The sequence below is a fragment of the Camponotus vicinus genome, unplaced genomic scaffold, assembly GCF_025532165.1.
Source record: "Camponotus vicinus isolate PSW18456_S1 unplaced genomic scaffold, iyCamVici1.0 SCAF_12, whole genome shotgun sequence".
Taxonomy (NCBI): Eukaryota; Metazoa; Arthropoda; class Insecta; order Hymenoptera; family Formicidae; genus Camponotus; species Camponotus vicinus.
In genome coordinates this window covers 13,894,541-13,910,307 of record NW_028141948.1, presented here as the reverse complement: position 1 = coordinate 13,910,307, position 15,767 = coordinate 13,894,541, and the positions used below count along the sequence as shown (strand labels likewise).

Sequence of the window (15,767 nt, the reverse complement as noted above, 5' to 3'; positions counted from 1 at the left end):
TTAAATTAAAACAAAAGTAAATTTAATCATAAATTGTATTCACATCTCACCGTTGTTTCGCCATCGCCCGATGTCTCTTCCGCTTCCTCCTCCTCTCTTTGTTGATTCTCTCTCTCTTCAGGCACGTTACACTGACACTCGCACTAACGCGTAGAGACGTGATTAATTACGATCGCGCACATTAATCGCAAAATTAGCACTCGATATTTCTAAGTATTTATCACAATCATATTTCGCGAAATATATATTACGATGTAACACAGAATGGCATATATCACTACCCGCTCGTTCGAATCCCGCTGAATGACTGACACGACCATCGAATATAAATAATAATACGTCACACGCCGAGGAATTCGGAGCTTGTTTACGTTCGTCGTTCCCGCGATGAGACTCGAATATAAATAATGGCGCGTCATACGTCATCGAGTGAGCACAGTAAAGTTACTCCGTTTTATATCTCATTATTTTTCTAAATCGCAACAAGAATTAGGGTACATTCTCACTTGACAGAAAAGCAGAAAAGCAGAAGCCAATCAGAACTCGCGCTGGTAGTCAGAATTTCTACTTTTTGCCTATCTATATATTGCTTACACACTGCTTATTACTAGCGCGAGTTTCGATTGGCTTCCTGCTTTTCTGATTTTTGCTTTTCTGTCAAAGTGTGAATGCGTCCTTAGGAGATATTAAATGAATCTTACTTTGCGATTACAACAATTATGTTTAATTGCGCATCGTCTGCGGTTAATGTCAAAAGTGTGAAATGCCGCGATCGTTGTTAATTTAACGGATTGTGTCTCCCGCGCTCCCGCGTCTTCTCCTCTCCTCTGCTGACTATATTCATTTTGACGTTTTTCGCGCGCGAAGACGCAGTTAATTACGGTCGTGCGCACTGATCAATAAAACGGTGTTCGCGATACTTTACATTTTTGACATTAATCACACAGACGACGCGCAATTAAGTACAATAGTTGTAATTGCAAAGAAATATCCGTTTAGTAGCTCCCAGTTCTCGTCGCGATTTTATAATAATGAGATACAAAACGGAGCGACTCACCCCACCACTTACTCACTCGAGTCTCAGCGCGCGAATGACAACAAGGAGACGAAGCGTAACGGCAATAACGTAAACAAACCCGAATTCCTCGACGTATGACGCGCTATTATTTACATTCGGTCGTCATATTGCCATTCGCACGACGGTATTCGAGTGAATGGATAGTGGTATGTATCGTGTTATATCGTACTTCGTATTTCGTGAAATATTCACAATAAATATTCAAAAGTATCGAATGTTATCTTTGGCTAATATTACATTTGTCGTACGACAAATTTTTTAAACATATTAATTGGCTGCAGAATAGAAAGTTCCTGAAGAACAAAAAATTACTATCCCGCAGCCAATCAATGTAAAAGATTTGTCGTACGACAAATGTAATATTAGCCTTTCTGTGTGATTAATGTGAGCGATCATAATTAATCGCGTTTTCGCGCGTGAATATCAGTGTAAGTGCCAGTATAAGTCGAAGAAAAATATCAACAAAGAATAGAGGAAGAAGTTTGGGAAGACATCGAGCAATGGCAAAGCAACCTTGAGGTGAGCACAATTTATAATTTAATTTATTTTTGTTGCTTTTGAGATTAATTGCGCGTATCTCCGCGGTAGTGATCGATTTTACACTATCGTATAATAGAATTGCACTTAAAATATTGTGAATCTTATTTTGAAATATTTAAAATGTTTAATAATAATTAATATTTCGCAATATAAATGCATATAAAATGTTTCAATACTGTTTAAAGTTTGTAATTATTTAAATTATTTATGATTATTATATATGAAAATTAAAGCTTCATTTATTGTACTTTATAGAAAAATATATTTAAACAAATTTCTTTCGACATTTATATATCTTTTTTATCAAATATCGGTTTAGAGAAATATTTAATTTAATTAGGCATAATAATTATTTTGAAATAATAATTATTTTGGGCACTGCTTTATAATTTGGATATATTTGTATTTTACAGGTCAACGTTAAATGCTACAACTGCCGCTGCCCATCATATCGGTAAGTGAAATGTTTGATTTTATATAATTTTGTGATAATAGGTTCGCAAAAATTTAAATTAAGAATAATAAAAATATTACGTATGAATGTAATATTGCATAAATACATTGTTCTGAAATGAATGGAATAGGACAGATAATTATAAATATTTAACTCTGAAATACATGTTAATGTTCATTGACTTATATAGTTCGTTACATATAAGGGATATATGCTTAAATACATGCAGGATTTTCTGGAGAGAAAACATGAAAATATAATATTGAACTGATAATAAAAATATGATGATACTGTTTCAATAATTTTATTTAATATATCGTAATTAATATATCGTAATTAATTAAACTTCCAAATTTATTATTTAGAAAAATATTAAAGAGTAAAATAAAAAAGAAAGAAATAAAATAAAATTATATATATATAAAATTAAAATATTAACATTTTAATATATAGGGCTTTTATCTAAATTTCTTAATAATATTTATATCTCCATTATTTTAGATATTGCATGTACATATACACACACACACACACACACACACACACACACACACACACACACACACACACACACACACACGTACATATATATATATTAAAGTTTTTAATTATGTTAAAAATAATTTTATAACTTAAGTTTATAGTGTAAAACTTTTTAATTTAATTTAATGAAAATGTTAACATTTAATCGTTTCCTTAATGTATTTTCTCTGAGATTTAATCAGCGTAGTTGAGAGAAAAGTACATTTAAAAATGATTAAATGTTAATATTTTCAATGAAACAATTAGGCCTTTTCTAAAGAAAGATAAAATTTATACCTCAAGAGTATAAAAAATATCAACAATTTTTGCTTGTACATACATATGTAAGTATAAATTTCTAGCAATCTTTCGTTTTGTGTTAGAAATGCAAGTAATAGAGCATTCTTTAAGAGTCTTAATAATGAGTCTTAATATGAGAAAAAATAACTTACTACTGTCAGAACACGGAATGTCTCCATTTAGTCTGTCTCGCTCGTGCATGTGTATACAGGGAAAATTAAAAATTCTGCAGATCTACTGGGCATTAGCGAATTTTAAATTTCCGCTTCGAGGACGTTTTAAAATTCAACAATATTTTCATAGTAGTTCTCATAATTAGCAATAATATTAGCCACTTGAAGAGCTGAATTCAAAATTACATTGCACATTTACGTGACGATTGATATATAATGCATTGAGAGAACAACGATAACCAATTGCAAGTTTTATATATATATATATATATATATATATATATATATATAAAATTGTATTTATCGTATATTGACGTTGTATAGCATGACAATTCACGTAAACTGTTTACAACATTTGAGTTCCCCGGAAATGATATACATATATATGCATGCAAATATTCGGCGTATGTCCGTGTCGAGCGATCTGCACCAAACTCAGTTTACAAACTACCGCACGACGCCTTTCTGTATGAATTTTCGGACGTGTATTACTTTCGTATCAATCTGTTCTTACGCTCCCGCAAGTCGAGCGTGTTGAGTTTTATGTTTTACGTGAACGGAATGTTGCGCGCGACGGCGCGCGTTCAACAACGGCGTCCAGAATAAAGAGAAAATTTGTAAAATAATACGCATTGCGAACAGTATTGCGCGAGCGAGCTCGAGGATTGAATGAGAAGCCCGCCAAGGGAAACGACGTCAAACAACGAAAACATAAAGAAGGAGGAAAGCAATCCGCATGACTGAAGCCGTAACCATGGCGATACCATCCCGCGATGCCTGCAAGGAAATATTGAATCCTTCTCTATTACCTCCTTGCAAAATAGTTTGCGGCGAATGCTTCTAGATGTGCCCTGTCGCGGCTTGTTGCTTCACATACACATCACATGTCGTAGAATATCCGCGCCCCGTTTTTCCGGGAAGATCTTGCGAATTTGCTCTTGCTCCGAATGCACCGGTAAGTTGTACAAATCCTGCAGGGCAATATATGGAAATGGCATAATGGCTCAGATTTCACCACATGTATACGCGATTCAGATTTTCAACCTTTCAGAAGCTTAAATTATTTTTTTTCAATTGATATTGGTTATTCATTTAATGTATATATAATTTTTTTTATTTCAATTCTTTTATTTAATTTTTTTAACGGTAGGAATACTTTATAATATCTTGAATTATAATATATCTCGATATATTAATCTAGACAGAAGTAAGGCCCTTTTTGTCGATGAAAATAGCAGCAATAAAAAATAAATTTCGAGATGAATAAATTTCGATACACAATGGAGCAGTTTAATCGAATGTTCAAAGAATGCGTTAAACTCGACTACTAAATTCCGTTTTACTGAAAACAAAATTGCGTCCGTTTTTCCTACAAATTGCCGATTATAACGATCAAGTATTATTTTTCACGAATGATGGGCTTGGATGTTAAGATCCGCCTCGAAAGCTGCAATAATAAAGTACAGTGTGAGAATTTCAACGCTGATGGTAAAAGCATCGTTGAAAGTCTGTACGCTGAAATGACCGAGCGTTCGCTCTTCCTCTTGTGGACAGTCATAATATTATCTGACATAGCACTGCCTCATTTCCATTTGCATGTTTCATTATCCAGCTCGATGACCCGCAGGCGCAAAACCATCCAGTCAGAAAAGTAAAAAGAATCCGCTTTCCCGAGTAATCAAGAGTATCAGAACGCGAGAACCGACAGGAATGTTTTCCTCGTTAATGAGTTTGTTAGACCAATCAACGTGCTTACGTTTATTCGATTCCAACTTTTCAGGCGTATACACAATTTTTGACGAAATCAAAGGAGGCACGTAGCAAAATATCCAATCCCGAACTCGAAACTTGCGCACGTCGCGTGATTTGCACGTCGAAACGCAAATTTCCACACTCGTTAGAGTCGTATGAAAAGTATGACAGGACGTGAAATTTTGGCAACATTTCAGGGCAGCTTGTCTAAAACGATGCATATGAGAACAATACGTATCGTGGCTTTGACGTGGCGCATAGCCACGGGCGGATATGTAACGTTATGTAATATGCAACAGTTATGTAACGAAACAATTAACAGTCATTTTCCCATTCGTGGATTGCGTTCTACATTCCATAGCGATTATGCCTGTGAATGAACCATAGCCTTTGTAGCCTTATATTTTCTGATATATTTTTTGTTAATCATCGAAATATATATTTGATAAAATGCTTTTTGCACGCAACATCCGTCCTTTTCGAAAACACTCGCTCGTTTACAAAGACGTTATCGGAATTATCTTGCCCGGTGCGTTCTGTCAACGGTGCATCGATTTAAATTGATAGATTCTATCCTTAAAGATTTCAGATGCGCTCAGAGACGCGAAAAAGGACGAATGAAGGAGCGGAAACGGATAGAGAGGATTGCGCAACTCTCAATCAGAGGCAGTACCATCTTTTAAATCTGTAGCGAAGTTTTACCCTGGGAGTAGTTATTGGCTAATCTGCTTCTGACAATGCAACGAGAGCAACAGAAAAAGAGACAGGAGGTGGGAGACAGTGAACGCGCAAACCCTGCCGTTGAGCACGTCGGAACGACCATGGGCGGTCGGTTGGATAGCATTATAACCCTCAGGCTATATCCTAAAAGTTATCTGAAAATTTCATTTACGACGAGAGAGTTAATAAATGTAAATATTAGCCGTAGAAGCAGTTTGACGGGAACTACCACTACCGGTGCTGCCGGCTCTAAAACCAACCGAGAGCTGTTCCGCAGCTCCGCGCGGAGAGGTTACACTTTGAGTTCATTAAAGTGCATATCGATCCGCGAACAGCGGCTTGATAAAAAGTGAAAAATCTAATCCCTGCCATTCTATCATCCTCCGGGATGGAGTATCCGGCACGGTTAGTCAACGACAGCTAGTCGAACACTTGGGAGCGGAAACATTCTGTAATGACGTGACAAGACGTCGTAAATGATAGAAGTGACATAAATTTATTTTGCGATTTAATTTAATCGTTTCTCGAATTGGGAGGAATGCATTTTCGTGAATAATTCTTCTTTCATATCGATAATCTAAGTATTTTCCACTATGTTGAAATAACAAAGAAAGAACGCAGTTGAGTATAAATTAAATGTAAATACGACGGAAAATGGAGAGCAAATACCGTGCCGCTGTTCCGAAACAACAATGCGGCTTAGAGGATGGGACCTAGGTTGAAAAGGAGAGCAGACGGTGGCGTAAGAGGCCGGAGGGGGTGTACCGGGCGGGTTGAGTACCTGTCGAGAAATACCCAATAGATAAAATCGATAACGGTAGCTTTCAGCAGGCGTTCTATGAGAGTCCAGAAATTTTAGTCGACCTAGAGCGTACTTTCGTTACTCGACAAAGTATCGAAGAATTTCCATATTAAATATCGGATGCTGAACAAACATTAATTGAAAGATACCGCCCCGGTCGCTCCCGATGGAGATTCGACAAACGCAAGCCCCCGTCTTGCGAAGTATGTAACGGTCGATGCAAATATGCGATGCATGTTTTTAAATATATAGCGTTTATGCTTTGCGTAAAAATACTGTCTAAATATTATACGACGTCTCGCATTCACTGCCAACTACCAGCTTTACAGCGGACCTATTTACGAATTTTTCACGAGTTTATTATTCTTTCCATTTCCTCGCAACAGAATGGACAAATGTGAACCGTAACGCGACGCAGCGACGCAACGAATATTTTGCAATGGAATTTTGTCTCGGATATTTTACTATTGAAGTAAAAAATTAAGAAACTCAATGCGCATCGATAAAATTGACGCAAATGTATACGATGTAGTCTTGCAGATTCTTATTTTACATGCGACTTTCTTTTAATGAGAAAATATTTCTCCTCAAAAGAGCGCGGTTTCCATTTTCCGCAGATCAATCGTATACCCCGATTGCTTCGACAACTTATACGACTGTATTTCCCATCGCCGCATCTCGTTTTGCGAACAGTCTTTTTCGCTTCATCTGTTTCACATATACCTTCGATTCGTACACCAATTCCGAGGCTCATCGCCAGCAGTGCACCGGAATTGCCTTTCTTAAACTCTAAACGATTAGACCGGCGCGTCAATCCGTGAAATCACCCTCGGTCGTGGATCGCACCCTTCGCAAGATCGCGAGGGCTGTTTGAGAGCTTAGGTAAGGTTGAATTCTGGCATTTCGCATTAGCCTTAGGGAGAACAGCGGATGATATCGCCAAAAAAGGAAGAAAAAAGAGAGAGAGAGTATCCCGGAGTGAAAATGACCCGTCATTCACAGCTTACGAAAAACTCAATCTCTCTTTGAGGTGCGATCGAATCAAACAAGCGGGTGCTCAAATCTGGTAACGATCGACACTCCTCTCCTGGTATTTATATCTATCCATATAAGTCCGTAATGTCGGAAATGCGATCAGTGACATATGATCTACGCTCATGAATGCGAACTGAAATTTCACGTGATTACGATTTTCAAGCGCGACATATCGAGATAGTTGACGCGATAACATGCGAATGTGAATCGGAGGCGTTCGTAAATGATGGATCATTCTTTCCGAAATCTCGTTCTCTCTCACCGGTTGCTGGTTACATGCACGTCCATCCATCATGTCTTCTGTAATGGATATGCATCTTCGTGCGAATAATGAATAACATGTCGAGCGTATGAGTTTTCTCGTCGCGGATGACAAAACAATATTTTGTCATCGGTCAAAGATTATTAATTATGGGGGGATTATTTAATAATAGTTTTAGTTTGTGTGATTAATTTTAAACATTAGCGCTCGCGTACACGGGGCAAAGTGAAAAAGTGTTACTCGGAAAATGTTTCATATATCGAAATAGCGTTTGTTAAAGTGCCACATCTTTTTTCGGTAGTTGCACGGCAGGATGGCGCAAGGGTTAATGGCGGCTATCCGGCCGCAAACCTGCGCGATAAACCCTTGCTCGCAATTCTCGCTCAAAGTCGTTACCTCGGCCATACATCATGCGGAACGAGTTTACTTCATGCCGTAATGTCTACGCTGAAATGATTTTATGGCACGATTTATTTTCGGCTAAAACGCACGTTCTCGAAAAATTCAGACTCCATACAGCGGAGTCAGTCTCTTTTTTCCCTGCAAACGGAGTCGGGCTTAACATTTTACATTTACGAATAAATTTGGAAGCTTAAAATAAAAAAGAAAATTGAATATACCGTGATGCATATATGATGTTCGCGCGTCAACAGATGTGAATTAAAGATGACGTGTTTTAGCGCGATTTCAGATGTACGAAAATACACAAATATTTCCTCGATGTTTGTCATAAAATATTCAATAATTCGATAAATATTCAGTATCGGTATATTGACAATAAACATTGATCGTCTGGAAATATCCTTGGAAGCATTACAACATGGAGCGCAGAGATGAATTTAATGCGAAATTTCGTACACGAGGCTTTCCGTTTAGTCGTATACTTTTGAGCCGTAAAGTTTCATGGCGGCCTGCCCGGACTCTCTGCCGGAGAGAGGTAAGAAAGTGTCGTGAGCACTTGGAACGATAGCGTACGAGGCTCTTCGTCGTCGATTCACTCGAAGGTCGAGATTTTAAAGGTCGAAACGACTCGGGATCGCTCGTTCGAGGATCCTTATCTTCGATACGATGAAACGATTCCGGGCGACTGGACAGGCGATCAAGGATCTTGAAGGGGGAGACGAGAAAAGGGCGGGAGGGGAGAGGTATCGTAAGAATTCGTGTAGACACGGGGAGTCGGTGAAATTGTACGCCAATGTGTCCCGGCGTTACGATAATGGCGGCAAATACTTTCGCTCACGGACCATTAGTCAAAAATGTTCGGCTTCGTTGTCGCAAGTAGTGAAAAGTAGCGCGGGGCCGCCGGTGTATCCGAATAATGGCGTAGTAACCGTTCCATTCCGAGCGGCTGCAATCACTAGGAATTTGCCTCTGTTCTTTGAAACAACATTCTCCGGATACGCGCGCAATGATCCGTGTTTGCACTTTTTTATTTGTCTACGATTGCATGTGTAGATTCATTTATACAACTATATTATTGAAACGCGCAAAATCGATGACTAAGTTTATTTTTTAATATTATTGTTCTTCGTGAGAGTCCCCCGATAAATATATATCTCGCATATTATTTAAATTAATATATAAGTTGGCAAGCAAAGTTTTATTTTATTTATTTTTTATAAGCATACATATTTAATACCTGAATGGATACAAATTTAGTGTTTTTTTATCCTTGTATGGAAACACGTGTATTTTTACGCGACGACAACGCTCGATAATGTACGATTACGAGAGAACTACGAATAATGGATGCAGGATCAAGTGCCGGCGAACCTTATGAACTCTCAAAGCGGTACATGGCACGGGGAACGAATGTTTGCAGCCTCCTATACATATGTAGCCGTCCGCAAAAGTTTCCTCGTTTGCCCGGCACTTTGCCGGTGCACACGTACTAATCCGTTACTCGTAATTAGAGTCGGATTGCCAATGGTTTAATCCCTCAATGTCAGTACCCGCTTTGGTAGGAGAAAGAGGGCAGGAAGAGAGAGAGATAGATAGATAGATAGACAGAGAGAGAGAGAAAGGAAGGAAGATAGCGAACGGAAGTGAGACTAGAAGGGAGAGAGATGACAGGAGGGTGAGATGTGAAGGAGGTTACCAAGGGAGGTAGACCAAAAGGTATACGCGCAGTATGAAGGGAAACTGCCATTGCAACCTCCTTCGTTCCCCGGCCGACACTTTGAGTAATAAGATTAGGAGGCGTCTCTCAGTCCGAGCAGGCGAGATAACGTCATTGCGAACCAAATGGACTGAGATATAGATAAGGGATAATTAGGGGAAAAGAGACAGATGGCGTGGGAGTTGGATGAAGAGAAAATGAGAAGAAGGGTGAACAGGGGGAGGGAGAAAGAGAGAGAGGGAGAGAGAAAGAAGGGGGAGATAGGCAATGGCCAAATCGAAGTAGTACAAGGATGACGTTGGACATTTATTACTACAGATTCTACAATGAGAGTTTCCTTCGTCCTGCTCACCGCGAAAGTTGGTGAACACTTTGCGCAATCACAGTCAATCTATCGTCGTATTCACGTAACATATATCCAAAATTCCATGTGTCTCGGGCAAAATTAATGCGAATATCGCGTCTTCGAACATACTAATTTGAAATCGGAAGTAACTCGTCCTATTTTTTGAATTCACATTGCAAGTTACTTAATATCTAAACTTCATTGAAAATCTGACGCAGCATGTTTTAAATACTTAGTCAAAATACATCTTACAACAGACGAGCACTAATAACATTATCTGTATCTATTATCTTGTAAAAGTTAACATAAAGTAATAATGTAATCAGGCACACATAACTTTATAAAGTAGTTTGCAAAACTTTTGATTTAGTTTAGAACTTTTAGGACATAACGCTATACGATGGTATAATAAAATCGATGTACAATCGACGGTATAGTTTGAGCGTCGCATCGGCCTCATCAACGGGCGTCGGCACGCATAGGATATCGCGTCATTAAATCGCATTTGCATATCACTGATCCGGTGAATAGAGGCCCTATCATGGCTCACCGGAGCCAATTAAAATTGACAGCGCTGGCAGCCGGAACTTTCTTCTTTTTTCCCACATAGTGCGCGTGTTATCGGCGTGCTACAGCGACCGGGCTTAAATCGGCATCGAAAGTGCGTGGCAAGCCACTCTTCGATATATCGGAGTTTGAGTAGATTGCGCAAAAAAAAGGCGTTTCGCCGCAGCTAAAACCCACGGATGATCTACCGTAAACACGGCCGCGTCAGTAGAAACGGAATATAAAGAAAAAGCAAATAATCATGCGTGATGCTGCATATCAACGTGATCACCCCGACGCGTAGCTTTCTTTCGCTTATGTGAAGTCACGCATGACTGACCACGTGCGCCATCCGTTTCATCTCGTCCGCCCTTTTCCCCTCGATTAACCGGCGGCGAACGCTTCTGTGCGAACAGAATGATGACGAACGGATCGCGGACGCGCATTAACGTCAATTAATTTCTCCCCGGCGCGAGAAAGCGCGATGAAAGCGTGTCGACTTTCTGGAACGAACGGCTCGCGATCAGTTTTAATACTAGTCATTTAAAACTACCCGTTCCGCGCTATCTTTCCACGTCTACGTTCCCGCGCTTCCCGTTGCCTCTTCCTCGGTGCAGTTTGTTCCGTTTCCCTCCCTCCCCCGCGTGTTACTCATGGCTCACTACCTCCAGACAAACATAACGAGGCGCATACCAAACTTCTCTCTCTTGCCTCCTCGCCTCTTTCCCTGCCGTGTCTTTCCTTCGCCAGCAAGAGGGAAGATACATATAAAGTGCAATATCCATATCGAGATATTCCCAATATCGTCGTGAGTATATCGAGTGTAGTACGATGTAGGGTGCCTGTTTGGACATTGCATGATACGCAAGTTGTGTCGATGTGGTTCGTACAAGAACGCATTATATACCGCCGCGAATATATTCCAAGTCGTTCTGGCTCGCGGGGGAAGCATAGTTTGACAAAAGCAGGAATAAAAGAACGACCCTAAGCCTCCGCTAAACGCGTATTGACTGGATATTGGCATGTGCAAGTAGCTATCTATTCACTCTCTCTCTCTTTCCTTTTTTTTCTCTCGTGCTATAACGATTTAAATCGACGAAATCATAATGGTTGAATGCGAGAATGATAGTCAAATTAAAAGAATTCTTTAAATGCTCCACACGCTTTTATGTAAAACTGCTACTGAATCTTAGCGGAACGCGCGAGTGACTCTCCTTTTACTTCACTTCGACCCATTGAATCGATTAAAGGATAGTGGCTGTCGGAGGAACGGCATACTCTTTCGGAGTAACGGATCATTAGCATCTCCTCATTTAATTTAGATTAGCGGGCCAAGGAAGGGTTATAAAAGCCGACGACGATGAGATCCGACCAAACTTCCGCCGGACCCGCTCATCCATGGAGCCGCGGAAAAGAAAACTTGGTTCGCCTAGCACTTTGTTTCGCCAGCGCGCATAATATCATGTAGATGCGCCGTGTCGTTTCACCGCGAAATGGAAATTCGCCCATTTCACGGCGAAAAGTGTTTCGATAGAAATTCACTGGCGTGTGTCGTGTTGGCGGGCGTAACCAGGACCGCGCCAGGACGTCGCGACGCTGTATTAGAATCGCTTCCATGTGTAGCGATAGCGCGCGCCACACGAATCGAATAGAACCGCACGAGATAAGCGAACGTGTCCTCCTATGTACGGAACTGTGGCATCTCCCTCTCCCTTCTTCTTTGGAAATGGATCTCCCCGTGGTTTGAAGGATAGTTCGATTTAAAATCAAAGTAGAGAGAAAAAGAGAGAGAGAGGGAAAAAGAGAGAGAGAGACTTCTTTGCAAAGTTGCTTGTCCGGAAAAATCGAGAACGACCGTGTGTGATAACCGTTAATCTCGCACGTATCTCTGTAGTATACACACATGTATGTCTGTATATGCGCGCAAAAATCTCGCCGTTGATACACACGGGAGTCAATCACGGGAGAAATTTAATTACGCCGCATTTGACGAAAAGTAGATACGCGCTGTACCTGCCGAATGTTGCGTTACAGCCGACCGACCGGTTCGAGCGGCCGATCAATACGTTTGCGCTTTCCGAAAATCGTCCGTTAAAAGGGTCCGGGAAAAACGGCAGTGACGATTAATTAATACTGAATGTGTCCGGCATCGCAGTATCGAATGTGATTATCATAATGCACCTTAATTCGATGAGCGCCCGGTCCCGAAACGCGCGGGTCGCGCGTAATTGCACAAACATGGAATATCAAAGCCGGTTTACACGGCACATGCGTACTATGCGTCGCGCATACACGCATCTGTCTCTCTCACATTCATCTGTATACGCGCGCATAAACGGATCAGCGTTCATATATATACATGTATATATCGACGTGACGGGTGATGTATGTGCGTGTCCGCGATCCGCCGATTGAGGTATTTTCCGCGTATCTCCGAAAAAAACGACCGACGTCCAACCGCAAAACCAGTCGTGGCCGCGACTGATGCGCGAACGTCCTCCCATCCTCTTCGTCCGATTGATCGGCATGATCTGTGCCGCGTCATATTTCTGCTTCTTCCAATCTTTTTTTTTGTCGACTCCCGCCACGCCGTGTAATTGACAAAGGTATTAGTGTAATTCTGCGAATCAATGAACGCGCCGCGCTCCATTACCCTCTTTAATTGTATGTCGCGATTTTCTTCGGCAGACGCTTCTACCCCAGTCTTTTTCGTCCGCAATTAGGATTTATCCTACATTAACGTCGAATTATTCGTATCAAAATCTCACGCAGTTTCGACTCGAAATAAGGTGTAATTTGCAAAAAATGGTGCATTATAATATAATCAGCCGAGCGAAATTAATATTTTATTGTGCCAAAGATGATGGAAATGACTCGTAACTAGAAACGTTTTTCTATATAAAAAATTTGCGCAAAATATGTAGAAATAATAACAGGCAAACCTGCGTAAAGTGTAAGATAGTGCTACTATCAATAAATTATGTTAAATGTTCCTTTCAATTTTTCTTCATTGTTTTAAACTTTTCATTTCAATGTGTGCTAAACAAATGTCAATTGGCTTTTTATCAAAACAAATCCAAAGAAAAAGTGTGAACACTGTATATGTAAAACTTATTCGAAATCTTAATCTAGTGAACAAGATCCGTCAACATACAAGATGTAGACGAGAAGATAGAAGTTGATGCAGGGGCTGGTGTGTCGTAGCAAGCGGGGCGTGAGATAGAGCCTGGAAATTCGAAATTCTAGCTGGGGACATTCGCAAGGAGAGAAGTTTGCGAGGGAGTTGTTTACGCGGAGCTCCCCTCGTCGGTAACCTTTCGTGGCGTTAGAGGCTGGCAAAGCTTCGCCTCGGGGTGCTGTAAAATACCGGTTAAACGTTGTCGCTGCGTTAAAATTCTAAGTTCCGAATTTGCGTACTCGGTGGTTTTCGCGGAAAAACGCAGCATCTCTCTATTTCGTTTGGAAATTTAATATATTCCGCAACAATCCTTCCCTTCTCCCGCTTAAGAAATATGCGTTATGATCGTCATCGTTTTCGCTTAATATTGTACGGTCATGATGTTTGCCCTACTCGATATTCCGTGGTATTTCAGGAAGCGTTCCGGATGCTACTTAATTTTATCATTCGCGTTTATAGTAGATGCAGAAACGGCCTTTAATTATACCCGACCCTCCGGAAAATTAAGAATTCGACGCAATAAATAACCTTTTAATCAGTGGATTCCTCACTATCCACCCTCACCGAAGGGAGAGCGGCGGCTATGGCGCAAATTAGCGATGAGTTTGTAGGTGTGCGTGCGTATTGTATGTGTGTGTAAGACTGTGTGTGCGTGCGCGCTATCTTTTCGCTATTATCTTAACCCCTTTTCTCTCTCGAATTTATCGCTCCCAGCAATTAATTGGGGGTCGATCTGTGCACGCTATTACCGGTCCAATAGTAGTCGTCAAAAATAACGCGAGCGAATATAAATGATTACAGCGACACAAAAAAATATGACGTTATTCCGATAAAATTCAATATCTCTCTCCGGTGTCGCGCATATTTTAATTTATCTTATCATTATAAAATGTATTGAATAATTTAGTTTGTATCTCACGAGCTTCTAACATATCTTGAACGTAGATGCTACGTCTTTGTAGCTTGAAGGACAAAGGAAAGGGTTGCCCCTTATACAATAAACGGGGTTCTTTGGAATTGTATTCCCCCCTCATAGTCGTCGTGCATTGTCTCACATCCTTTGCTAAAGAGGCGGGATTGTGTCAGCTCCAGCAGTCTCTACTCTTCCGCACGTCCCTTTGTCCTTCGCTCGTCCTCTTATGCCGCTTTGTACGGATCTGCCATGTGCCTCATAATTTTATCCTCGCGTGTCTTCTTCATTCTCAATTACGAGTACTTCGTTGTCTTTTGTCGATAACTACGAACTGCGAATATAGCTAGCCACTTTTATTGCGTTTGACGCTGCGGAAACATTTCCGCAGCAATTATACAACTACGACACATTCAGATATTTGTAATACATGTTCGTGATAAAATTAATTTAATTGCTTTCTAAATATTCGCAGAAATTAATTCATGATAATTTGATTATTTCATGTTCAGGTTTGTTAGTGATGTTAAAAATTTAATCATACGTTTTATATTTTATGTTAACGATATTAATTATAATATATTTATTCAACTAATGGTATCGATCTTGAACGAATCGAAACTTGATGCTCTAAAAGTGTCTTTATATAAACGTGTAGATATGTAAATATGGCTAACGTTAAACGAGCATATTCGAGAAAAAAACGGATTTTTTTTCCGTTTCCGTCGTTTCGTCCCATCTATGTTTTGCTGGTTTTCGCACGAAGCCAGCATGTTCCATTACGATTCCGATAAATTAATTTTCAACCGCGCGCCGCGTACCTTGCCACCGGTATTGGGTCGTCGTCGTCGACGACGAAAAAGGAGACGACGTCTTATACGTGCCATTTATACTCTTTACGGACAGCTTCAGTCTGCGAGGGGGTTGTAAGATGCATTCCCCTCCTCCGTCCACCCTTTACCTCAACTTCTATCCCTACTTACCTCACCCGTTCTTCCGTGATGCGAGGGGAATTTTAAATCCAGTCCTC

At 40.3% G+C, this 15,767-nt stretch overlaps 1 protein-coding gene across 4 annotated transcripts in view; it reads right to left on the bottom strand.

The window, feature by feature from the left end:
• Positions 1-15,767, bottom strand: part of LOC145963447 (uncharacterized) — a 443,557-nt gene that overhangs the window by 183,015 nt on the left and 244,775 nt on the right. Inside the window, exon 1 of one of the 4 annotated variants that reach the window (XM_083085409.1) lies at positions 51-243. The exons of the other annotated variants lie outside the window; for them this stretch is intronic. The gene's annotated coding sequence lies outside the window, so the exon portion shown is untranslated. Of the gene's footprint in view, positions 1-50; positions 244-15,767 lie in introns of those variants that run through there. 4 annotated transcript variants of the gene reach the window in all.